We start from the raw sequence: 16,393 nt of genomic DNA on the forward strand, positions 1-16,393 counted from the left end.
AGAAAGAATGCACTAGAGAAAAGATGGGTCATAGAGGCCAGATCAAGCTAGTTAGCAGAAGGACTGGCTTCTCTGTGAGCCTGTTGTTGATGACTAGAAGACTCCAGGAACTGTGCTGTTGATCTGTATCAGAATGTTGAACGTCTGTGTATATATAAACCACTTATACTAAGGAAAGGGTTACTGATTTTAGACAAATGTTTGTTCCTGAAATGGTTAATGTGCAGCTGAGCAGGCATCTTATGTTCCAAGGAGGCAGTCTCAATGTGAAGACACAGGTACTGAGTCGTCTATCAAAACACCTTGGTTACAGTCCAGGTAATGAAGGGTCAGTGATGTTGATTAAACAAATCTCTAAGTCCTTGTTCCAGGTATGACTCATGGGTTCTTTTTTCATCATTTTACTTTATTCATTATTTCCCTTCACCTACTGAACACTCAAGATATCTTGGCTTCTTCTTCTTCTTTTTTTTTTTTTTTTTTTTTTTTTGGTTTTTCGAGACAGGGTTTCCCTGTGTAGCTTTGCGCCTTTCCTGGGACTCACTTGGTAGCCCAGGCTGGCCTAGAACTCACAAAGATCCACCTGGCTCTGCCTCCCAAGTGCTGGGATTAAAGGTGTGCATCACCACCGCCCAGCCTATCTTGGCTTCTTACCACTTTGGGTCATTATAAAAAATGTTGCTAATAATATAGAGTTATGAGTTACCGTATTATCTTTCTAACAGTTAAGTTTAGGAATTGGATTGTTTGATTAGATGTCTGGCATTGTGAAAAGGTAAGAAACTATGCAAATATCTATACCATTTTACACTCCCTCCAGTAGTAGCTAAGAGTTCTGTTAATGTATATATGATTGCTAACAGAGCTAAGAAATACAAATCCACTATTACAAAAAAAAAAAAAAAAGCCTACTCATGTCGTGCTATTTAATTGGTGTTTCCCTGATGACTGCTAAACTCGGAGTGTCTTGTCATATACTTATTTGCTGTGCTCTTGGAGAAGGTGAGATTTTTCATGTAAATCCTTTCTTTGAAAAATACAATTTTCAAATGTGATTGGCTGGCTTTTATTCTTTCTAGACATTCTTTACACTCTAAGTTTCTAAGCTTTAAGGCCTAGAACTCTCAACACCCCTGTTTCAGGCATGAGTGCTGACATCTCAAGGCATTGTGCTCAATTTTACATGTTTTTTTTTTTTTTTTTTTTTTTAATGTGTGGCTTCTTTTATTTTTGTAAGATGTTATTTGATAAATAGTATACATACTAGGTGGAATTCTGGTCACATGGTAATTTTAGTTTTAGTTGTGCTGATTTCATAACATCTGTATGTATTTACTATGCCAGGATCATCTTTTTATATATTGTTGCTGTCACTTGTAATCTTTATTCTAATGACTTTTAACAGGGGTGAGGTGGTTTGCAGTTTCTCTTATGATGAGTGTTGTTGAGACTTTTTCCATGTCTATTACCCTTTCTGTGTCTTCTTTTATGAAACTTCTCCTGAAGCCTACTACCTATTTTTTAGATTTTTTTTCTTTTTTTTACTTTGTTATTGATTTTTTTTTTAAATTCCTTCTATAGTTCATTTACTAACTCTTCATCAGATACATGGCTTGTAAATGTTTCTTCACATTAAGTATGCTGTCTGTTCATTCTAGTTATAATAATGATAATAATTTTGGTTTCAGAAATAATTTAGTGGTGTATACTCCAACTTCGCTAGCTTTAGTTTTATTATTTGAGTTTTAGTGATCATGCTTAAAATAATGTTATTATGTTCCAAAATTCTAAAGCATTTCCTATATGAAAAATGTTGAAATTCAACCATATATACCAGATTTAGACTTTTTTGTGTGTGTGTATGTAAGTTTGTGCATATGTTTGTCTTTGTATATCTGAATGTCTTCCCCTCTCATGCCCTAGTTTTTGAGATAAGGACTCTTTTTGAATCTGCAACTCACCAGTTCAGCTAGACAAGCTGGTGATTATCCCAGAACAGCTTGTCTCCTCTCCAGAGCTGGGATGATGGACATGCATCATCTCACCATACCTGGCTTTCTGTGTGGTACTGGGGATCCAGACTTAGGTCCTGAGGCTTGTGTGGTAAGCACTTTACCAGTAATTCATCTCCTCCTGCCAAGTTTAACAATCTTTACCAGAGTAAACATGCATCCAAATGCACCATTTGTCCCTACCACCCACATCACATAGTCTCTTTTTGAAATAAGAACTTGAAGACAAACAGCTACCCATGCAATATGGTTATCTCTGAGAATAAAATATTTTTACTTCAAACATAACTTGAGTCTACAGTCCAGAGCTATTCAGTTCCCAAACTAACAAACTGAGACCATTTCTAAGAACTCAAATCTAAAAGCTAAAATTTGTATGTAAAGTATTTTTGTATGTTGATAAAAAAGACAAGCATTTGAAATTGAACTGATTTCCTGTGTATGTAGGTGGGTGGTATTGTGTGTGTGTGTGTGTGTGTGTGTGTGTGTGTGTGTGTGTGAGAGAGAGAGAGAGAGAGAGAGAGAGAGAGAGAGAGAGAGAGAGAGACATTTGCTTGTGCGTATGCACAAAAGAAAAAGGAGAATGTTAGATGCTTGGCTATATCATAAGGCTGTATCTACCTATTCCCTTGAAATGGGGTCTCTCATTGACTTTGGAGTTAGACTGGAGACCAGAAAATCTTAGTGATTCCATTGTCTTTCTCTCCCATAGTGCTGGGGTCACAGGAATGTAACCATATCTGGAATTTAATGTGGGTTTCTGGATATCTAAACTTGAATCCTCATGCTTGTGCAGCAAACACATTTACCCACTGCCTGACTCTTGAACTTGAGATGTTTTTTCCTACATTATTCTTTGGGCACAATAGACATTGAGAAAAAACCCACAATACTAGGGCAAAATTTTCAAATTTTATCTTAAAAACACATGTTAAGGGCTAGGGATGTAGTTCATTGGTAATTTGTTTGCATAGAATGCACAAGCAAAGGCTTTGGTTTTGATACCTCATCAATGCAAAAAATAAAAATGAATCAACACTATCAGATTAAGAAAATAAAACATTCACTGCTGACACATGGCCTTCAGAAACAGAGTTTCTCATCATGGAAAGTGTTTGCAAACATACAGATGGTGACACAGTCTGAAGGTGACAGCCAGTCAGTTGTATCTTCTTATTATATGTCTACATCATCGTTCTGATCTCATGATTTTGCATATACCCTTGATAGATGAGCAGAGTCAGTAAATTCTCCCTCTTTGTGATTTTACTGCATCTCAATTTCTATTAAACTCCATGATTTTGTACTCATAATTGTTCAAATTTTGTCTCTGTTCTTGTTTTACAGTTCAGTGTCATGGAATTAATGTGACTCTCATCACCAGTGGACACCTTTAGTAATGAAGGTAGAATATTAGCAATGTATATAGTTTTTATGATCTCCTTCCAGGAATAAAGGACTATTATAACATTTTCGGGGCTTAGTTTGGATTTTATAAAACTATTTATAAACTATACTAATGTAAGTATGTATTCTTTTTTCTTTTAAAACTTTACTGAATTTTTTTTTCATACAATATATTTGGATTATTGTTTCTTCTATCCTGACCCCTCCCAGATCTTCCTGACCTCAATACCCATCCAACTCTTTGCCCTTCCTTTATTTTTCTGGAAAGCAAAAGAATAATTAAAAAAAAAATTCAGAATAATGCATACACACACACACACACACACACACACACACACACACACACACCATACAAACACAAAATCATGTATAGGAACTCACAGAGACTGTGATAGAATTCATGGGAGCTGTACAGGTTCAGCTCAGACAGGTTTTCAGCAATGAGAAAGGAAGTAGACATGAGATCCCATCCCTAAGCAAGGAACTATGTGCAAGAGACACCCACTTGCAATGGAAAACTTAGTTTTCTCCAATGGAATCTCATTGGGTATAAAACATACTTAAGAGTAGTGTCTATACCTGGCAGTATATGTTATCTTTTAATCTAAAAGAAAGATTTAAAACAACCTATTACTACAATAATTTATAACTGAATATCATTTGATGTAAAAATTAGAAATCATAAACAAAAGTAAAAAAATCACGAAATAATATAGAGCCATGGCTCAGTAACATACTGTTGTGCTGTCTTTAATGTGATTTTTTTTCTTTAGTAGACCTGCAGACCCCACAGGGAAAACACAGAAAAGAAGATGCAGCCTGTCTCACAGAGGGAAACTTCTGGTAAGTGGTGCAGATTCCACATGCTCTTCTGCAGAATTGTGTCCCTTGTCATGTATGTGAATGGAGAAAGAAGATGAATGTTTGGTGTATTCATGATTAGAATACCAACTAATAGAACAACTATTATCTGGCTCCACACCACCCCTGTTCTTGCATGTCTTAAAAACTTAGGAGCATTTGATTTTTGTTAAAAGAAATTTGACATTTTATGATATTAAATTTTAATGTACTTTTGTTCAATGAACATTTTCTGCTTTTGTTCATTTATATCAAAGAGCTTAAAAATAACCTAGTCACTCTCATGAAATTGAACAAGTAATATTACTTAAAGACATAAGTTTTAATAGGCTGTCTGAATTCTTTCTCTTCTATGTCAAATAACTTTATAAGAAAGAAATTAAGCCAGGAAAGCATGTCATTGTTAATTGATCATAGTCTGCCTTCACTCTGATTATTTGAATCTGAGTACAATAATGGTTTTGTTGTATTTCTAAGCTGGAATAAAGTATACTTATTACTTTGTTATGAAAATAACACTAAAATTAATCTCCTAATAAACCAATAATTATATGATCAGTGTAATATTAAGCATGATAACTAATGACTCTGAAAGAATAGTGAATGATAACACTTAAAAGCTTACATAGGTCAAATGAAAGATGCTATTGGTGAGTTTTAGACAATGATTGTTTAGGATTTAAAGCTTATCAGAATTATATCCACAAAAATAAGTATGTAAGTGGATAACACCATGGAGAAGAAAATGCAACTGTAAATTATATCTAGATCCCTGTTTTCCTTATAGTAGTTTGTAATTAAACATGCAAGTAAATTCTATCAGTTGACATTTTGTCTTAGAAGGATATTAGATGAATAATGGCTTATTTTTAATGATAGTTGATATTATGTAAGGAAGACACTTTCCAAAAGAGTGTGTATTAGTTTTTACTTATAATTTTCTCATCTATAAAGTGAAATAAATAATATCAGCCTCACAAATATTTAAAGACATCAATATTTTTGCTCATACACCATTCTCTTGAGTATTAGCTGCACCATATTTTAAATATCTTTCACATATCCAATTTGTAAATATACTTATAGTTTTTATTAAGAAATATTTATTTTTGTATCTTCACACATCTTTTTTCCAGGTTTTACATGTGGTGTAGTTTTACATATGAATTTAATTGTTCATGGCATTTATTTTTCAGTAGAGGTGGCAGATAATTAAAGAGAAAGACATCAACTCAATGATTTCAAATAGTGAGAACAAAATAACTGTAATGAAATGGTATGATGTTTATGGTGCATAATAAATATAGTGATACAGATAATATGGTTATACTGGTGCACAAATACACTGAGGTACTTATAAGTGAGGCTTCTTCAAGGAATATAAAGATGTCAGCTGTTTATGGCTTAGGTTGCAGGTTTGGGATGATACATGCAGTTAACTTTAGCTGTTTAGTTTATGCTTTCCCTCTTGAAGTTCTAATTCTCAATGTGTGTGAAGTATTAGCTGAATTTTTCTTTACACAATTTAATATATATGAGTTCAGAAAGAAGCATCAATTTGGAAGAAGAAAATGCAGGGAGATACAGCTGAAATTGGGACGCATTTGGGTGTCTGTGTGGAAATCTAGTGCAGTGGAAATTTCTTGGAATCTATGAGCATAACCTCAGTGAGGACTCTTAGTAATGGAGGATACCAAAGTCTGAACCCACCATCTTTTATAGCCAAGCAAGGCTTCCAGTGGTGATACAAAATTATATTCGGTTGAGTTGTTGGCTAACAGAGTCCTGTGGAGATTCCTAAACAAACCAGCCTGATGATTGGACAGAAGGTTGCCCTCTGAAAACTGACAGTGGGACCCCATTGCCAAGAGCAACTTCCACTGAGCTCATTGAACATAACGAGGTTGAGCGGGTATGGGCTTGGAGCCTTCACTCTACATTCCAGTCTCTTTGGTTCTAGAGGGTTCTCTTTCAGCTGTGGAAGGAGAAACTTGGACACTCTCCCAGCCACATAGCCTTCCACCTCCAATCTGTCCTCCCTGTAAGATGTGCTGGGGCAATGGGGCAATGGTGTGGCAGAACATAGGGCAGTGGCCAACAAATGTTTGGTTTAACTTGAGGCCCACTTCATGAAAGGGACCCCATACCCTACACTGCCTGGATAGCCAGGAACTGGAGAATGGATAACCTAGAGACCTAGGGTAGAACCAAATGTGACAAAACAAACAAACAAACAAACCAATGAAATAATTCCTAGTGATATTCTGTATACACTAATAGGTCAGTGCCTTGTCCAGTCATCATCAGAAAGGATTCCTCACGCAGAAGACGAAAGTGAGTATGGAGACCCACAGTCAGACATCTTATAATTTGGAGTCTAACTTGGAGATCTCCCCCTTAGAGATCGAAGAACCCTGCAAAAGAAATGAAGGAAAGACTGCAGGATGCAGAGATAATGGAGAATACCAGGAGAACATTGCCCACTAAATCAACTAAGTATGACTCACATGGGCTCACAGAGACTGAAACTGCAAGCATGGGGCCTGCATGATCTGGACCAGGTCCTCTGCATATATGTTATGACTCTTAGCTTGGTGTTCTTGTGAGATTTCTAATAGTGGGAGCAGGTATATTTCTGACTCTTCATCTACTCTTGAGAGTCTTTTTCTCCTACTGGGTTGTATTGTCCAGCCTCTACTGAGGACTTTCACCTTGTCTTATTGTATCTTGTTTACTTCTGTTCTGCTGTCATCTCTTGGAGATCTGCTCATTTCTGAAGAAGAATCAGAGGTTGGAGGGAGATAGAAGGAATGGAGAGAGGGAAGACTGTGGTTGGGATGTATTGTATGAGAGAAGAATCTATTTTCAATTAAAAATGGTGTACAGATATAACCAGAGAATTCTCAATAGAGGAAACTCAAATGGCTGAAAAACACTTAAAGAAATGTTAAACGTCCTTGGTCATCAGGGAAATGTAAATCTAAACTACTTTGAGATTCCATTTTACATTTACTAGATGGCCAAGAGTAATAAAACAAATGGCAACTTATGCTGGTGAGATGTGGAGTAAGTGGAACACTCATCCGTCACTGGTAGGAGTGCAGACTTGAATAGCCACTATGGAAGCAGTGTGGCAGGTGCTCAAGAAGCTGGGAATCAATCTATCTCAAGATCCAGTTACACCAATCTTGGGCATATACCCAAAGGATGCTTCATCCTACTATGGGACACTTAATCATGTTAATTGCTGCTTTATTCTTAGTATCTGGAAATGGATGGAGCTAGAAAAAGTCATCCTGAGTGAAGTAACACAGGTCCACTCTCAAAACAAAATATGGTACAAATTCACTTACATATGGATGTTAGCTGTTATGTCATTGTTAATCAAGTACAATCTGTATAACCACAGAGTTTAGATATACAGTAAGGAACTGGATGGGGGAGTGACAGATTTCTAGGAAGGGGAAATTTAGTAAAGGGGCTGACTGGAATGGGAGAGCCAAACAGGAAGGAGAGTGAAGAGGGCCATGATAGATGGAATACAGGGAAGGATACTAATACCAGGGGGCATTTGAGGGGATAGTATGGAAACAATAGAGTAGAATCTTCCTAAAACACATACACACATGAAGTTGATCTAAATGAAATTTCCAAATAAAAGGGGAGACAGAGTTCCAGTTGGACATCTCTCATTACCAAATGAAGCTTCCAGTACTGGGGATGGATTATATCTATTTGAGCCTTTGGCTAAATGGGTCTCATGGGAATCCCCAAACAGCTCAGGATGCTGCCAAGCTGTCAATCACTCTCTGTAAACTGATAGTAAGGCCCTCTCACTGAAGAGTATACTTCTAAAACTCACTGAACATGGAGATGTTGAGCTGGTGCCTACCTAGAGCATTCACACTATGGACTAATGGTGATAGTTCTATAAGGTACTCTGCATGCTACCAATGGAGAAGGTAAATAACCAACTCAGATACAAACCTTTAAATCTGCAATGGCGTCCTAACCTCAAAATATGCTGGTGCAATGATGGTACAAAGCTTGTGGGAGTAAGCAACCCTATCTGATTTGACTTAAGGCCCACTCCATGAGATGGAACCCATACTTGATACTGCTTGACTTTACAAGAACCTGAGGCTAGACAGGACAGGGACCTAGGAGGAAACCACATACTACTGTTAAACTAAGGGTGTGTAGCCATGAGATGTCTCCTAATGAAATTCTGCCATACTCATAGATGTGGAATATTCCTTTATACTGTGTGAAGATGTGTCACTCTGATTGGTTTAATAGAAAGCTGGATGGCCAATAGCTTTGTGGAAGGTATGACAGGGACTTCTGGACTGAGAGAGCTCTGGGAAGAAGAAGGAGTCACCAGCCAGACACTGAGGAAGGAACATGGGCAGTACAGAGTAAAGGTAACTGAGCTATGTAAAAGAACATAGCTTAAAAGATATGAATTAATTTATTAGAGCTAGTTAGAAACAAGCCTAAGCTATTGACTGAGATTTCAAAATTGATAAGTCTCTGTGTCACTTTTTGTGAGCTGGATGCCCAAAGAAAACTCCTAGTCCCAATGAAAAAGTTCAGTGATATATAGAGCAGTGCCTTTCTCAGCCGTCCTCAGAGAAGCTTCCTCCTTTAGCAGATGATAACAAATACAGAGTCCCATAACCAATGTGTGAAGAGTAAGGGAACCATTAAACATTCAAGCCTAACTGGTATAGCTACATCAAATCCCTATCCTAAAGACTCAGAGAACTCTTTGCAGAAAGTATATAAGAATCATCACAAGACCTGTACACTGTCTGCAATATATTGTATCCCACAGCTGCAAGAAGATATGGACACTTCCTGCTGTTTCTAACCCAGAAGGTAGCTCCAATTGAAAACCATCTGAAAATGAATTTTTTCCCCAGTGGAGTCTCACTGGAGAAACAAACCACTCTTAAGGGTAGACTCTATGCCCAGTACAAAATGAACACTGTGGCATTTTTGGAGGTTATTTTGTCTCATACGTGTCAGTGCACAGAAACTTTAGAGGTCCTTTGCATATATATTAAGGTTCCCAGTTTGTGATTTTATTTTTTGAGTCTTATATGGGCACATGAGAACATTTTGAATATCTTAAGCAACAGAATTTTTGTTTCATCTCTACCAAACACAGAGGTTTTTCATGATTGCTGAAGAGATTATCAGCTGGGAAGCAGTTCATATCCTCAGGAAATGTACAGCAATATCTGGAGAAGGTTTGGTTGCCTCTGCTGTTATATCACTTCTTGAATCGTAATGGTTCTCCTAATAACACTCAGTAAAAATACCACTCCCTACAGGGGGCACTTACTTTTCTCAAATTGCTTACAGTTCTATGACTTAAAGCCCTTATCATTTTTTATTAAGATAATTTTTTATTCATTTTATGCACAACCAATGGTCCCCCTCTTTCCTCTGCCTGGCCCTCTAACCTCTCTGTCCCAACCCACCCCCAATTCCCTCCTACAAGAAGGTAAGGCCTTCCATGGTGAGGTATATTTAGTAGAGGCAGGTCCAAGCCTCTACCCCTGCCTCAAGGCTGTGCAAGGTGTCCCATCATAGGTAGTGGGCTCCAAAAAGTCTGCTCATGAACCAGGGATGGATTCTGATCTTACTGCCAGGGAGCTCCTTAAGCAGATCAAGCTACACAACTGTCTCTCTATGCAGAGGTCCTAGTTCAGTCCCATGCAGGCTCCACAGCTGTTGATTAAATTTCATGAATTCCCAACTAGTTTGGTTTGGTTGTCTCTGTAGGCTTCCCCATCATGATCTTGATGTCCTTGTTCATAGAATCCCTCTTCTCTTTCTTTGACTGGACTCCTGGAGCTCAGCCTGGTATTTGGCTGTGGATTTCTGCATCTGCTTCCATCAGTTACTGGAGAAAGGCTCTATGATGACAATTAGAGTATTCACTGGTCTGATTACTGGGGTAAGCCAGTTCAGGCACCCTCTCCACTATTGCTAGTAGTCTAAACTGGGGTCAACTTTGGGATTCCTGGGAACTTCCCTAGCACCCAGTTTCTCCCTATCCCCATGATGTCTCCCTCTATCATGGTATCTCTTTCATTGCTTTCCCACTTCATCCCTGTTCTAACTCGACCATCCCATTCCCTTATGTTCTCATCCACTATCCCCTACCCTCCATTGCCCACCCCTCATTCCCAGTTTACTCATGGAGATCTCATCTGTTTCCCCTTCCCAGGGTGATCCATGCATCCATCTTTGGGTCCTCCTTGTTAGCTAGCTTCTCTGGAGCTGTGGGTTGTAGTCTGGTTATCCTTTGCTTTAACATCTTATACCCACTTATAAGTTTGTCTTTCTGAGTCTGGGTTACCTCACTCAGGTGATTAAAGAAATGCTTCTTTTAAGAATGATTAGGATGATAATCATTCTTAAAAAAACATTTCTTTAATTTATTGTTTGAGAATTTTATATATACATATAATATGCTTTGATCAAATCTACCTTTCACACTCTCCTCTACAAACTCTTCAAGGAAAGCAAGATTTTAAGCTGTTCTTACCATTTATTGAAGTTTTGGATCTAGTGGTCATTATTCTATAGATAGTCACCACTTTAGTATTTTTAAACACACACACACACACACACACATACACACACACTTTAAAATTTTCCTGAGATTTTCAATTTTTTTCCTCAGAAATGTTGCTTTCAATCAAATCATCCACTATTGAGAGACTAAAGTCATAAATCAAACATAAATTCTGCTCATGCAAAATATCTATAGAAAAAAAGTAGAGGGAAGTGACGCATCAAAAATGAAGGATGAATTTAATCTAGATACAGGCTTGCTTGTGCTGTGGTGATAGAAACTGTGATGCAGAGTCGGCTGCATTTAGATTGTGGGAATACAAAGAATCATCCATGGTCATCAAAGTGCTCTTTGGTTATGTGGGTGGAATTGAAACTAGAGAATAATCCAGAAGGCAAACAATTTAAGAATATCTATCTATCTATCTATCTATCTATCTATCTATCTATCTATCTATCTATCCATCTATCTATCTATCATTTTTATCTAGCTGTCTATCATTTATGTATCTATTTGTCTGTTTATCTATCTACATATATGTATGTAACAACACTATAAAGGCCATATATTTGAAAGAGGGAGGGGGATGGGCACACAGAGGGTTTGAAGGGAGGAAAGGGAAATCATAAATGATATAACTGCATTTTTAAAAAAAAAATGCAAAAAATGTTCTTATGTCCCCAAATACAGCTTATTCTTACTATATAGAGTCTTTGTGATGACAAAAGTGTCTGGTTTATAAATTGGAAGCTATTTTACAGTGTTGATGGGTATTGTGTAAAGCCCACTGGGGAGTGTTTAGGTACTGAGACAGAGAAATTCAATTTATTTTTTGTTGGTTTTCAAATTGAAATTTTGTTCTTTTGCATTTCTTTTCAGAAAGATATTAGAAGTTGATCTCTTATGTGTAGTAGCTTACCTCATCAGTATCTGTACAAACTTACTTATTCAAACTGCCAAATTGGTTCATGTTAACTCTACTTCCCCATGATTCTTCTTCCAATTTTCATGATTGTAAAGAGGTAATTGAGAATCCCAGAATAAAAATGATGCAAAAAAATGTTGGGTTGCACATGAATCTACACTTAAGGGAAGTTCCAGCAGCAGATATATAGCCAGTATCAGAAATACTTGATGCATGCTGCCATTGAAGAGAAGGGCACATTCATAATTACTATAATAGATATGCACATATCCAATGTCTAATGCTTTATGATTATTTTAAAGAGACATACAACATAGTGTGTAAATAAAATTAATAAACAAACAGTATCCATGGAAAAGTTTATGCAAGTGGAAATAACAGTTTGGATCAGACAACCATTTAATTAAATATTCCAGAAAAAATAAAAGAAGTCTCATAGCTACTGATAAAGACACATTCCCCCTTTCTTTAATCTTCCTTTTCACTTGCTTGATGGTGTTTCTTCTGTAAAGATGATTCATGTGGTCTTATTTTTTAAATTGTTGGTCTCGATACCTGTGCAACTGGAGTCCTGTTCAGAAGGTCCTGTCCTATGCCAATGAGTTCAAACACAGCCCCACTCTCTCTCAGATCCATGATCTTATGTCGAAGCTCTTTACTTTCATTCCTCTCCATGTAACTACCATCACTACTTGACGAAGATGCTGTCTTTTCTCAAGTGTGTATTTTTGGTCTCTGCCACAAACTGGACAGCTGTACAAGCACAGACTTTCATCTGGATCCTCAGTTCCTGCTTATTGTACAGTATGTCTCATTTTATGTCAGTTGTTTTTGTTATTATAGCTTTGTAGCATAAGTTGATATCAGTGATGGTCAGTCTTCTACCATTGTTTTTATTGTATAAGATTTCTTTAGATATCCTGGGTCTTTTGTATTTTCATATGAATTTTAAGAATATTTTTTCAAATTTTGTTAAATATTTGAATTGGAATTTTTATGGCCATTAAATTAAATCTGTATATTGCTTTTGATAGGATGGTTGTATCATAATATTAATTTTGCTAACCCATGAGCACGGGAGGACTTTCCATCTTCTGTTAGATTGTTAACTTTCTTTCTTCTGTGTCTTCTTAAAGTTTTCACTGGTAAAGTAGTCAAAGGTTTAAAATAAAATAGAGCATAATTTTTGCTATTAATTTTCTGTCATAATAAAAAAAGATAAAGAATCATATGGATAATAGCAGACTTTCTACATACTATACAACAGTTCTTTGCTGGTTCAAAAATAATCACTTTTTCCTATTCATTTTAGAAAATTAATGGGAACACAGAACTTTTGAGCATAGGTATGAGTACTGTACTTGACACCAAGAGGGAGTCAAACTGACCCAGCCAGAATGCTATACTTCTCTGCCATCAAATCATGATCCAAACAGCAAAATTTGAATCCAGATTCCCTTTCAATTCTTGTGTGACTTATCAAAATTAATCTTATACCTGTTAAGTTCTTTAACACATTGTATCATTTTCTATGTTTGATTGATTATACAAAGTACACATATTGATATAAAGGACTCATTTTACCATGAAATATAATGCAAGATGTTTAATGACAAGAAATTTTATTCCAGACATATTTTTAACATGAAAAACATGCTTTCTGATCTGAAAATGCAGTCTACTAACATTAAGCATGATTTACAGTGCATGTTTTATATCCAATGTACTGATCATTTTTATATGCGATGATTTATAAAACATATCTATTAGTCTACTAATAATTTCAGTGATTATGTTTGAGGTAGTATTACAGATGACCTTTAATCTCTTATTTCCTTTCTTTTGAAAATCTCCCTATAAACTTAGAATCACCCTTAAAATATATAGTACAAAATTGGCCTTAACTAGATCAGAAATAGTATCACTGTAATTTTCATTAGACACACTGATTTAAACTATAGTTTGAGAAAGTTTAAAAGAAATCTAAGGTGACTAATTTAAATTTTGTCTTTCACCGTCATTCACACATGCCTCTTCTACTTCTGTAAATGAGGAGGTATTAGATGTTAGGGATAAGCTGGACTATTGTTAGTAATGAAATACGGGTGAAGCAGATCACAAAAGCCCTTTATCCTGCATCCCAGACAGAAAGTCTTTATCACTGGAAGAAGTTTTTCATTTCTGTATACACCTTTCTTGCAGAAATTCAGTGATGAGTCTAATCCATTATTATGTCTTTATCTTATTTCATATCATTGAATCTATATTACCCATTCTTAAATACTTTGGACTAAGGATATAAAATAAAAGATTGAGATATGAAGCTATTTTCTAAATAAGTCAGGAATCAATTGATATATCATAAACATTGTATAAACTAAATAAGGCATTTGTGTTGTTTAGAAGTCCCATTAAATGAAGAAAAGTATTGGACCAAGAATTGTGTTCAGTATTGAGAAACAATCAGAGAGGTCTGTGCTGAGGTAAAACCCCTCAGGGTATAGACATGGACAAGGCCTTTGTCCTTTTGGAAAACCCCAAATAATCACTGCCTTTTTGTTTCTGGATTAGATCTGCCTAACAATTAGGAAACTAACAATCTTAGTTTCCAGCTACTTGCCCTACCTAAACACCAGAATTCACTTACTTACAAATTCTGCCTCTGGATTCTCTGCTACCATATTTGATGCCAAGGATCAGCTATCAGCAGTGATGGGTTTTCAGAATTGGCCTTAGAACAGAGAGAGGACTTACCATATTCCTTTGTGAGCATCCTACCAACAAATGGGTGCTCTCTCAATGTTAAATTACTAAAGGATTAAAAACTTCTCACTGCAACATAGGGATCTGAAACTGTCACATTTCTTTAAGACATTTGTGACAGTTAACAACCTGGTATGTAGATAAAGCCCACACAAGTACACCTGTGTCAAGCATGCTTAATTAATTGTCTTTGTGGAAATAAAATATAATTGGATTCATACCGAATATTTTATTACAATTGCTTTTGTATAGGTATTTCATTGGAGTAGACAGTACATCAACAGTATATATTTCCCATTTGAATTCATGAATGCTAAATTTTAAAACTTTTTTTATTATTTAGTGGAAAAGATTTCCTGGCTTAATTTATTCTGCAAAGCTATTTCCCACTTGTTTTCCCTTTATGAATAGAAAGAGCCCATTGTTGGAGAAAATGGATGCTAATTAATCATATTTGAACAAGGTTTTTGTTGTGTAGCTTGATTTTAGTTGAAAGGCATGAGTAGGGTCCAGGTAGGGTGAGAGTGAACAACTCAAACAATGCTTATTGTTTATGCAAATATTGAATACTTACAAAAACTATCTGAAGGCTTCAGTATGTTTTCTGTTGGTAACATTTTACAGTTGATTAAAGCTGTCAGAACATTATTCAAATTACATGCAGAGGCAGGTCATTTAGCCATGGAGAAGTATGTGCAGCCAACCAGCACTCAGCACTCAGCACTCTGGCAGAAGAGCACAAATTACCTGAGTCCCTGCTGAAACTTAATAGTGTTGCTTTATTTCAAAATACTCATATTAAATTCATGCCTGCAGATTTTTACCTTAAGATTACAAATGTCATGTTAGCCTTAATTTAACTTTTAAATCTTGGTGTCAAAATCTAGTATCAAAGAGTTTATGTCTTTCTGGTAATTCCTAAATTAGGAAAATAAAAATAATTTAACAAATGAGATGGTAAATTTAAGAAAATCAGTCTCATTGAGATGCTACATCATTATGGAAATAAAAACTCCAAATTCTTAGTAAATCCTTAAATTCTATTTTCTCTCTAAAACCAAGTGTATTTGCATGCTAAACAGTTACTGAAAATTTCACTCAGTATTCACATATTTAAAAGATAATGTTAAAGTGAATTGTTCCTATAGAAACTCGTTCTTGGGGCCGCAGTGCCCTAGGATTTGGTAGACACTCAATACTTGTGTATTTGACACAGGCAAGTGTGTGAATACTGTAGAACAACAGATTGCTTCTTTACACTGTGAAGAACGCGGTGACTAATGGAGCTAGCCTGGCCTCTGGGAGAAGAGTTCCTTTTAGGAAGTGTCCAGCCATAGATCAGTAACCCTGCCAACTATAAGATACATTGCTAATTAGATCATTTTCAAAGTCTCTTTAATTCCTGAGAAGTTTTAAACACACACACATACACACACACACACACACACACACACACACACACACACACACACACACACATCAAATGGTCTAAATTTATCATACCAATTAAATTTTTCTTTTAAAATCTCGACTGCTTTTTCTTTTTTCTTTTCTCATATGTTACATCCCAACAGCTGTCTTCCTGTTCTCCTCTCTTCCCAGTGCTTCCCCACCAACCTCCCCTCTATCTCAGATCCACTCCCCTTCATTTACCTTCAGAAAAAAGCAGGCCTCCCAGGAATATCAACCAAACACAGTGTAACAAGTTACAATAGGACTAGGTACATATCAAGGCTGGATGAGGCAACCCACTAGGAAGAAAAGCAGGCAAGAGACTCAGAGACAGCCCCCATTCCCAATGTTAGGAGTTCCACAAGGACACCAAGCTACGCA

The sequence above is a fragment of the Onychomys torridus genome, chromosome 3, assembly GCF_903995425.1.
Source record: "Onychomys torridus chromosome 3, mOncTor1.1, whole genome shotgun sequence".
NCBI classification, from domain to species: Eukaryota; Metazoa; Chordata; class Mammalia; order Rodentia; family Cricetidae; genus Onychomys; species Onychomys torridus.